This window comes from Rhipicephalus microplus, unplaced genomic scaffold (assembly GCF_043290135.1).
Source record: "Rhipicephalus microplus isolate Deutch F79 unplaced genomic scaffold, USDA_Rmic scaffold_201, whole genome shotgun sequence".
NCBI classification, from domain to species: Eukaryota; Metazoa; Arthropoda; class Arachnida; order Ixodida; family Ixodidae; genus Rhipicephalus; species Rhipicephalus microplus.
In genome coordinates this window covers 107,501-117,500 of record NW_027464772.1, presented here as the reverse complement: position 1 = coordinate 117,500, position 10,000 = coordinate 107,501, and the positions used below count along the sequence as shown (strand labels likewise).

The following is a 10,000-nucleotide window of genomic DNA, read 5'->3' as shown; positions in this document are numbered from 1 at the left end:
GCCGCCCCGGCTGACGCGGTTTTTGCCGCCCCGGCTGACGCAGTTCGGACTTAGCACTTTTCGGCTGTGCCTGGCTGGCGGCCCACTCACTCGATCGCCATGTCTGTTTGCCACAGTTTTCCCGGTGGTGCCGCACCCGGGCTCGCCCCGGCTGACGCAGTTTTCGCGCCGCCCCGGCTGACGCGGTTTCGTGCCGCCCCGGCAGACGCGGTTTTCGCGCCGCCCCGGCTGACGCGGTTTCGTGCCGCCCCGGCAGACGCGGTTTTTTGCCGCCCCAGCTGACGCAGTTCGGACTTAGCACTTTTTGGCTGAGCCTTGCTGGCGACCCACTCACTCGATCGCCATGTCTGTTTGCCACAGTTTTCCCGGTGGTGCCGCACCCGGGCTCGCCCCGGCAGACGCGTTTTTTTTTTTCTTTCGCCCCGGCTGACGCAGTTTTCGCGCCGCCCCGGCAGACGCGGTTTTCGCGCCGCCCCGGCAGACGCGGTTTTTTGCGCCGCCCCGGCTGACGCGGTTTTTTGCCGCCCCGGCTGACGCAGTTCGGACTTGGCACTTTTTGGCTGAGCCTGGCTGGCGGCCCACTCACTCGATCGCCATGTCTGTTTGCCACAGTTTTCCCGGTGGTGCCGCACCCGGGCTCGCCCCGGCTGACGCAGTTTTCGCGCCGCCCCGGCTGACGCGGTTTCGTGCCGCCCCGGCAGACGCGGTTTTTTGCGCCGCCCCGGCTGACGCGGTTTTTTGCCGCCCCGGCTGACACGGTTCGGACTTTGCACTTTTCGGCTGTGCCTGGCTGGCGGCCCACTCACTCGATCGCCATGTCTGTTTGCCACAGTTTTCCCGGTGGTGCCGCACCCGGGCTCGCCCCGGCAGACGCGTTTTTTTTTTTTTTTCTTTCGCCCCGGCTGACGCAGTTTTCGCGCCGCCCCGGCTGACGCGGTTTCGTGCCGCCCCGGCAGACGCGGTTTTTTGCGCCGCCCCGGCTGACGTGGTTTTTGCCGCCCCGGCTGACGCAGTTCGGACTTTGCACTTTTTGGCTGAGCCTGGCTGGCGGCCCACTCACTCGATCGCCATGTCTGTTTGCCACAGTTTTCCCGGTGGTGCCGCACCCGGGCTCGCCCCGGCAGACGCGTTTTTTTTTTTCCTTCGCCCCGGCAGACGTGGTTCCCCCCCCCCCCTCCGTCTTTCTTTTTGTTTTTTTTTTTCGCCGCGGCTGAAGTGGATTTTTCGGTGCCTCGACGCCCCGGTAGTCGCGGTTTTTCCGTTTCCGCACGGCCCCGGCTGACGCTGCTCGGTCACAGTCGCCTTTTGTGGTGATTGCAGACTTCTTGAGCGCGGGTGTTTTTTTTTTTTGTTGTTGTTGTTGTTTTATTACGCATTCGCTCCAGCAGACGCTGTTTAGACTTTTTGTTTCCTCTTTTATCCTGCGACGAGGTGACGAGGTTTATTCGGTGCCCCGCCGCCCCGGCTGAAGTGATTTTTCCTGTCCCGTGCCGCCCCGGCTGACGCGGTTGGGACTTCGCGTTTGTTCGGCCGCCACGGGTTTTGGCGCACTCGCTCGGTTGCTTGTTGTTGCCACTTGTTGCGAACCCAGGTTTCTTGAGCGAGCGCGGGCGTTTTTTCTTCCTTTCTTTCTTTGTTCTATGTGTTAGCGAATCGGCCTTTAATATCACACGAGGACTCACAACCAACAATTTTCAGTTTGAAGTGTAAAAAATCTGCAGGTGTTGACGTAACTGACTTGCCCCGTACCCTTGAGTACATCCATGAAGTTCTCGTAGTACTACTAAATCGCATTATTCCAAGTGGAGAAATTCCCATAAACTTGCAAACCTCTACACGAAAATCGGTGCGCGTGATAAAGTTGAAAATTATCGTCCGATATCAAATGTGCCTTCTATAACACAAATTCTAGGAAAAAAAAAAAAAAAAACACTTGTTCGCCGTTTTCTGCGCCGTGACTGGCAGCACTCCGGCGAAGCGAAACGGGGTCGATTCGAGCACGATATCGGCGTCTTTCGACGTGCTCGCCGGCGACCGTCGCACGAGTACGTCGCACGAGCGCGTCTGCCGGGGCGCCGTTTGCGAAGCCGACGCAAAAGTGGGAACCGCCGCTCGGATGATCGCCGCTTTCGGCAGAGTGAGTGTTGGCACTCCGGGGAAGCGAAACAGCGTGAATGCGCCCACGAAATCGGCGTATTTTGAAGTGCCCGCCGGCGACCGTCGCACGAGTACGGTAAACCGCGTCAGCCGGGGCGTAGTTCGGGACGCCGACGAAAAAGTGGGAAGCGCAACTCGGATCTTCGCCGTTTTTGCAGGAGTGAGTGGCGGCCCTCCTGCGAGACCAAGAAGCATCGATTCGTGCACGAATTCGGCGCCTTTCGACGTGATCGCCGGCGACCGTCGCTCGAGTAGGGCAAACCGCGTCTGCCGGGGCGGGCTTCGGGACGCCGATGCGAAAGTGGGAAACGCTGCTCGGATGTTCGCCGTTTTTGGCCGAGTGAGTGCTGGCACACGGGCGAAGCCAAACGGGGCCGATTACGGCACGATATCGGCGTCTTTCGACGTGCCCGCCGGCGACCGTCGCACGAGTACGGTAAACCGCGTCAGCCCGGGCGGAGTTCGGGACGCCGATGCGAAAGTGGAGAACGCCGCTCGGATCTTTGCCGTTTTTGGAGGAGTGAGTGGCGGCACTCCGGAGAAGCCAAGGAGCGCCAATTAGCGCACGATATCGGCGTCTTTCGACGCGCTCGCCGGCGACCGTCGCACGAGTAGGGCAAACCGCGTCTGCCGGGGCGGGGTTTACGACGCCGACGCAAAAGTGGGAACCGCCGCTCGGATGTTGGCCGTTTTTGGCAGAGTGAGTGCTGGCACTCCGGCGACGCGAAAGAGCGCGAATGCGCCCACGAAAGTGGCGTATTTGGACGTGCGTGACGGCGACCGCTGCAGGAGTACGAAAAACCACGTCAGCCGGGGCGAGCGACACACGGCGGTCTGGGTGCTTATCGCTGCTATTATAGGGGCACCCCGGCAGACGCAGAAAAAAAAAAAAAATTTTCGACCTTCTTTTTTGCTGGTCGAGCTCGGGTAACCCAGGTCGCAATGGGAGCCGCGCACGAAAGCGGCGTCGCGAGACGCGTTCGCGGTCGCTAGTCGCACGAGCTCGGCAACCGCGTCAGCCGGCGCGGAGTTCGGGATGCCGACGGCTAAGTGGGTACCGCTGCTCGGATGTTCGCCGTTTTTGGCCGAGTGAGTGCTGGCACTCCGGTGAAGCCAAGGAGCGCCAATTCGTGCACGATATCGGCGTCTTTCGACGTGCCCGCCGGCCACCGCCGCACGAGTACGGCAAACTGCGTCTGCCGGGGCGGGGTTCGCGACGCGTACGCAATAGTGGGAACCGTCGCTCGGATGTTCGTCGTCTTTGGCCGAGCGAGTGCTGGCACTCCGGCGAAGCGAAACGGGGCCGATTCGGGCACGATATCGGCGTATTTCGACGTGCTCGCCGGCGACCGTCGCACGAGTACGGCAAAGCGCGTCTGCCGGGGCGAGGTTTGCGACGCCGACGAAAAAGTGGGAAGCGCCGCTCGGATCTTCGCCGTTTTTGCAGGAGTGAGTGGCGGCCCTCCTGCGAGACCAAGAAGCATCGACTCGCGCACGATATCGGTGTCTTTCGACGTGCCCGCCGGCCACCGCCGCACGAGTACGGCAAACCGCGTATGCCGGGGCGGGGTTGGCGACGCCGACGCAAAAGTGGGAACCGCCACTAGGATGTTCGCCGTTTTTGGCAGAGTGAGTGCTGGCACTCCGGCGAAGCGAAAGAGCGCGAATGCGCCCACGAAAGTGGCGTGTTTGGACGTGCTTGACGACGACCACCGCAGGAAAACGAAAAACCACGTCAGCCGGGGCGAGCGACCCATGGCGGTCTGGGTGCTTATCGCTGCTATTATAGGGGCACCCCGGCAGACGCAAAAAAAAAAAAAAAAATTTTTTTCGACATTCTTTTTTGCTCGTCGACCTCGGGTGACCCAGGTCGCAGTGGGAGCCGCGCACGAAAGCGGCGTCGCGAGACGGCTTCGCGGTCGCTAGTCGCACGAGCTCGGCAACCGCGTCTGCCGGGGCGGAGTTCGGGACGCCGACGGCTAAGTGGGAACCGCCGCTCGGATGTTCGCCGTTTGTGGCCGAGTGAGTGCTGGCACTCCGGCGAAGCCAAACGGGGCCGATTCCGGCACGATATCGGCGTCTTTCTACGTGCTCGCCGGCGACCGTCGCACGAGTACGGCAAAGTGCGTCTGCCGGGGCGGGGTTTGCGACGCGTACGCAATAGTGAGAACCGTCGCTCGGATGTTCGTCGTCTTTCGCCGAGCCAGTGCTGGCAATCCGGCGAAGCCGAACGGAGCCGATTCGGGCACGATATCGGCGTCTTTCCACGTGCTCGCCGGCGACCGTCGCACGAGTACGGTAAACCGCGTCAGCCGGGGCGGAGTTCGGGACGCCGATGCGAAAGTGGGAAGCGCCGCTCGGATCTTCGCCGTTTTTGGAGGAGTCAGTGGCGGCACTCCGGTGAAGCCAAGGTGCGCCAATTCGCGCACGATATCGGCGTCTTTCGACGTGCCCGCCGGCCACCGTCGCACGAGTACGGCAAACCTCGTCTGCCGGGGCGGGGTTTGCGACGCCGACGCAAAAGTGGGAACCGCCGCTCGGATGTTCGCCGTTTTTGGCAGAGTGAGTGCTGGCACTCCGGCGAAGCGAAAGAGCGCGAATGCGCCCACGAAAGTGGCGTGTTTGGACGTGCTTGACGACGACCACCGCAGGAAAACGAAAAACCACGTCAGCCGGGGCGAGCGACCCATGGCGGTCTGGGTGCTTATCGCTGCTATTATAGGGGCACCCCGGCAGACGCAAAAAAAAAAAATTTTTTTCGACATTCTTTTTTGCTCGTCGACCTCGGGTGACCCAGGTCGCAGTGGGAGCCGCGCACGAAAGCGGCGTCGCGAGACGGCTTCGCGGTCGCTAGTCGCACGAGCTCGGCAACCGCGTCTGCCGGGGCGGAGTTCGGGACGCCGACGGCTAAGTGGGAACCGCCGCTCGGATGTTCGCCGTTTGTGGCCGAGTGAGTGCTGGCACTCCGGCGAAGCCAAACGGGGCCGATTCCGGCACGATATCGGCGTCTTTCTACGTGCTCGCCGGCGACCGTCGCACGAGTACGGCAAAGTGCGTCTGCCGGGGCGGGGTTTGCGACGCGTACGCAATAGTGAGAACCGTCGCTCGGATGTTCGTCGTCTTTCGCCGAGCCAGTGCTGGCACTCCGGCGAAGCCGAACGGAGCCGATTCGGGCACGATATCGGCGTCTTTCCACGTGCTCGCCGGCGACCGTCGCACGAGTACGGTAAACCGCGTCAGCCGGGGCGGAGTTCGGGACGCCGATGCGAAAGTGGGAAGCGCCGCTCGGATCTTCGCCGTTTTTGGAGGAGTCAGTGGCGGCACTCCGGTGAAGCCAAGGTGCGCCAATTCGCGCACGATATCGGCGTCTTTCGACGTGCCCGCCGGCCACCGTCGCACGAGTACGGCAAACCTCGTCTGCCGGGGCGGGGTTTGCGACGCCGACGCAAAAGTGGGAACCGCCGCTCGGATGTTCGCCGTTTTTGGCAGAGTGAGTGCTGGCACTCCGGCGAAGCGAAAGAGCGTGAATGCGCCCACGAAAGTAGCGTATTTGGACGTGCTTGACGGCGACCGCCGCAGGAGTACGAAAAACCACGTCAGCCGGGGCGAGCGACCCACGGCGGTCTGGGTGCTTATCGCTGCTATTATAGGGGCACCCCGGCAGACGCAGAAAGAAAAAAAAAAATGGGGACATGGCGTGCGTCACCGTGCGGCTTCGCAGCGTTGCCGAAGTCGCCGAGCCCTTCGACTGAGCCGAACGGCGGACAGGGAACGTTGGTCGGCCGTTCTAACCTGTCGGTGCCACGCCGAGACGTCGTTAAGGAAAACCGCGTCGTGGGCCTCTACGACGCCGTCGAGTCGTTGTACGTTTGGTGTCCAGCGTGTCGGCGGCGAGTAGCGGACACGTCGTTCACGACTTCGGTCTTTCGCAGTCGACGCGAACTTGCGGAGAGTCGTGGTGCCTCACGTTTTCGGCAGAAACCGCGGCGGAATTTTCCCGTGCGTGCGCGCACGACCTCGGTGCTGTGCCGTCAGCGTAGTGTTGCACAAACTCGTGGCCTACCCAAGGTGCGGTACGTTTGCGGCCGTATCCTCGGTGGGAATTTCGTGAGTAGGGTCGCAAATTCTACGACCTCGGCGGGTTTGAGAGCGACGTAGACTTGTGGCACGCTCAACATGCCACACGTTTCGGGGCACACCCGCGGTGAAATTTTCTCGAGTACGCTCGTATTAGGGCCCAAGGAGGTCTGGGTACTTATCGCTGCTATTATGTGGGGGTTCTCGTGAGCGGCGTACGCGAAAGCGACCGGGTGTCTGATATGCGGCGGGCTTCGGCCTCGTCAAGCGTGTCCTCGGGTCTGCTCCAGGGGAATCCACGGCAGTCGTCTGCAGCCTCATCCGCTTGATGCGTTAGGGGCTGGTTGTCGGACGGTGCCGTTTTACCACGATATCGAGGTGTGTTCCGTGTCGTCCTCGGGCGATTCAGATGCGAAAGCGCCGAAGACGCGGGCGTGACCCGTCGTCTGGCGGCTTTGCAGTCTCGGCTCCGTTGCTAGTTCCGGCCGGTCCACCGACAGTGCAGCGGGCTTGGGCAACCCGCACGGCGCGACCGAGTCGATGCAACGAAAAAGAGCGAGCATGAACGTGCTTCTTGCCGCACGGCTCCCACTCGTCTTTCGGGAAGGTTGTGCCGTAGCGAGCTCGAACGCCGTCATCTCGGAGTGCAAAATAAGCGTGTTGGGGCGCCTGAAGGTGGCCTCCGCCGCACACAGACTGCGTCCGGCCCGCCGAGGGCGAGGACGGACGCGCAGTCGAACGATTACCTGGTTGATCCTGCCAGTAATCATATGCTTGTCTCAAAGATTAAGCCATGCATGTCTAAGTACATGCCGAAATAAGGCGAAACCGCGAATGGCTCATTAAATCAGTTATGGTTCCTTAGATCGTTTCTTCCTACTTGGATAACTGTGGCAATTCTAGAGCTAATACATGCAGTGAGCCTGGAGCCCTTTGGGTAACGGGTGCTTTTATTAGACCAAGATCGATCGGGTTTCGGCCCGTATTGTGTGGTGACTCTGGATAACTTTGTGCTGATCGCATGGCCACGAGCCGGCGACGTTTCTTTCAAGTGTCTGCCTTATCAACTTTCGATGGTAGGTTACTTGCTTACCATGGTTGTTACGGGTAACGGAGAATCAGGGTTCGATTCCGGAGAGGGAGCCTGAGAAACGGCTACCACATCCAAGGAAGGCAGCAGGCGCGCAAATTACCCACTCCCGGCACGGGGAGGTAGTGACGAAAAATAACAATACGGGACTCTTTTGAGGCCCCGTAATTGAAATGAGTACACTCTAAATCCTTTAACGAGGATCAATTGGAGGGCAAGTCTGGTGCCAGCAGCCGCGGTAATTCCAGCTCCAATAGCGTATACTAAAGCTGCTGCGGTTAAAAAGCTCGTAGTTGGATCTCAGTTCCAGACGAGTAGTGCATCTACCCGATGCGACGGCTCGGACTGAACATCATGCCGGTTCTTTCTTGGTGCACTTCATTGTGTGCCTCGAGATGGCCGGTGCTTTTACTTTGAAAAAATTAGAGTGCTCAACGCAGGCGAGTCGCCTGAATAAACTTGCATGGAATAATAGAACAAGACCTCGTTTCTGTTCTGTTGGTTTTTGGAATACGAGGTAATGATTAAGAGGGACGGACGGGGGCATTCGTATTGCGGCGCTAGAGGTGAAATTCTTGGACCGTCGCAAGACGAACTACTGCGAAAGCATTTGCCAAGAATGTTTTCATTGATCAAGAACGAAAGTCAGAGGTTCGAAGGCGATCAGATACCGCCCTAGTTCTGACCATAAACGATGCCAACCAGCGATCCGCCTGAGTTACTCAAATGACTCGGCGGGCAGCTTCCGGGAAACCAAAGTATTTGGGTTCCGGGGGAAGTATGGTTGCAAAGCTGAAACTTAAAGGAATTGACGGAAGGGCACCACCAGGAGTGGAGCCTGCGGCTTAATTTGACTCAACACGGGAAAACTTACCCGGCCCGGACACTGGGAGGATTGACAGATTGAGAGCTCTTTCTTGATTCGGTGGATGGTGGTGCATGGCCGTTCTTAGTTGGTGGAGCGATTTGTCTGGTTAATTCCGATAACGAACGAGACTCTAGCCTATTAAATAGGTGCGGGGTTCCCAGCACCTTACAACCTTCTTAGAGGGACAAGCGGCTCCTAGCCGCACGAAACAGAGCAATAACAGGTCTGTGATGCCCTTAGATGTCCGGGGCCGCACGCGCGCTACACTGAAGGAAGCAGCGTGTCTTTATCCCTGTCTGAAAAGACTGGGTAACCCGTGGAACTTCTTTCGTGATTGGGATAGGGGCTTGCAATTGTTCCCCTTGAACGAGGAATTCCCAGTAAGCGCGAGTCATAAGCTCGCGTTGATTACGTCCCTGCCCTTTGTACACACCGCCCGTCGCTACTACCGATTGAATGATTTAGTGAGGTCTTCGGACCGATGTCCGGCGCGGCCTTTCGGTTGCGCCGGTCTGTTGGAAAGATGACCAAACTTGATCATTTAGAGGAAGTAAAAGTCGTAACAAGGTTTCCGTAGGTGAACCTGCGGAAGGATCATTAACGGATTGTGAAGGGTGAGCGCCTCAGCTGCGTCTGCGCCCGACACTTTCTGCCGCTGACCCCGTTTGGACGCGGGGTCGGCTTTTCCCCACGGGGCTGCCTGAATGTGGAGCGGCACCCCGTGACAAATTGTTGCGCCCAGCGGACGCCAACACCGCGACCTTGGACGGTCGGCCAGGTGGCGGACGCGGGTACAAACGGCGCAACGCACTCATAGGTCGGCTTTCGACCCGCCACTGCACCGTGGCTCGAAGCGCTCGAAATGCGCGACCCGACCGCTGCGGGACCGCCTAGTACTGTAAACAGGAGCGGCGGAGCGCGAACGGCGAGTCGTGGTTACGTCGGTAGAAGGCGAGGCTGCGCGTTCCCGAAACGCCAGCCGAGTGCCCTCCCGACCGTTCGAGCGTGCAAGAACGAGACCCGACAATCGCGCGGCGACTGCCAAGTACGAGAGGAACGGCACAAGCGTCGGCGGTCGGTCAAGGAACTGGCGATGTGACGGGTCCGCTGTGCACCAGTGCATACCGTCCCGCCGTCCGCGGCAAGCGCCTCCGCGTCCTCGGGTGACGGAGGCTGCCGGTCGGTTCTTGCAGGCGAGGGATCTCGCTGGCACCGGTTCGCGTTGACGCGCGGCCGGTCATGGCACGGCGATGCGACGGCCGAGGTGCGCAGTACTCGATGGAGGAACCGCACGCTCCGATGACCGTCCCGCCCTCCGCGGCGTATGCGTACCGACCGTAATGGTTGCAGCAGCGCCGGCCGGCTTTTGAATTCGCCACACGAAACACGGTGCGAGATCGCGGTTAGGGGAGCGTCGACGTTGCCAGGCGTTTTGCTTGCTGCCGAGGGAAAGGCGGCACGGCCACGTCGCGCTCGTCGCGATTAGCGGGTCTGCGCGCTTTGGGAAGGTGCCGCAACGACTTGCCGAAAGAGGAAGCACGGAAGAACGAGGGACTTGGACGTCCCGACAATTGAACGCACTTGCGGCCAGGCCCTTGCTGGCTTCGTTCTTCCGCCTCGAGTAGGCTCGTACGCGGCTCCGGCGCCGAAAGTGGTCCTTGGCACCGACTTCGGTGGACGTGGGAAGTGCCGCGCAAGTACGGCGCGCCTGGCTCCACCTGTTGGCTAAAGTAGGCAGCCGGATCGGCATTTTGGTGTGCGGTGGCAAACCGTGGATGCGAAAAAAGCTTGTGCGATTTCGTGGAACA

General features: G+C 60.2%; 1 long non-coding RNA gene and 1 other non-coding gene across 2 annotated transcripts in view; one reads left to right on the top strand and one right to left on the bottom strand.

Moving 5' to 3' along the window:
* The window catches only part of LOC142791995 (uncharacterized), a 64,346-nt gene that overhangs the window by 23,194 nt on the left and 31,152 nt on the right, over positions 1-10,000 (bottom strand). The gene's annotated exons all lie outside the window — the stretch shown is intronic.
* Positions 6,978-8,792, top strand: LOC142792025 (small subunit ribosomal RNA). Its single transcript, XR_012890589.1, has one exon. It is a non-coding gene; the product is annotated as a small subunit ribosomal RNA (ribosomal RNA).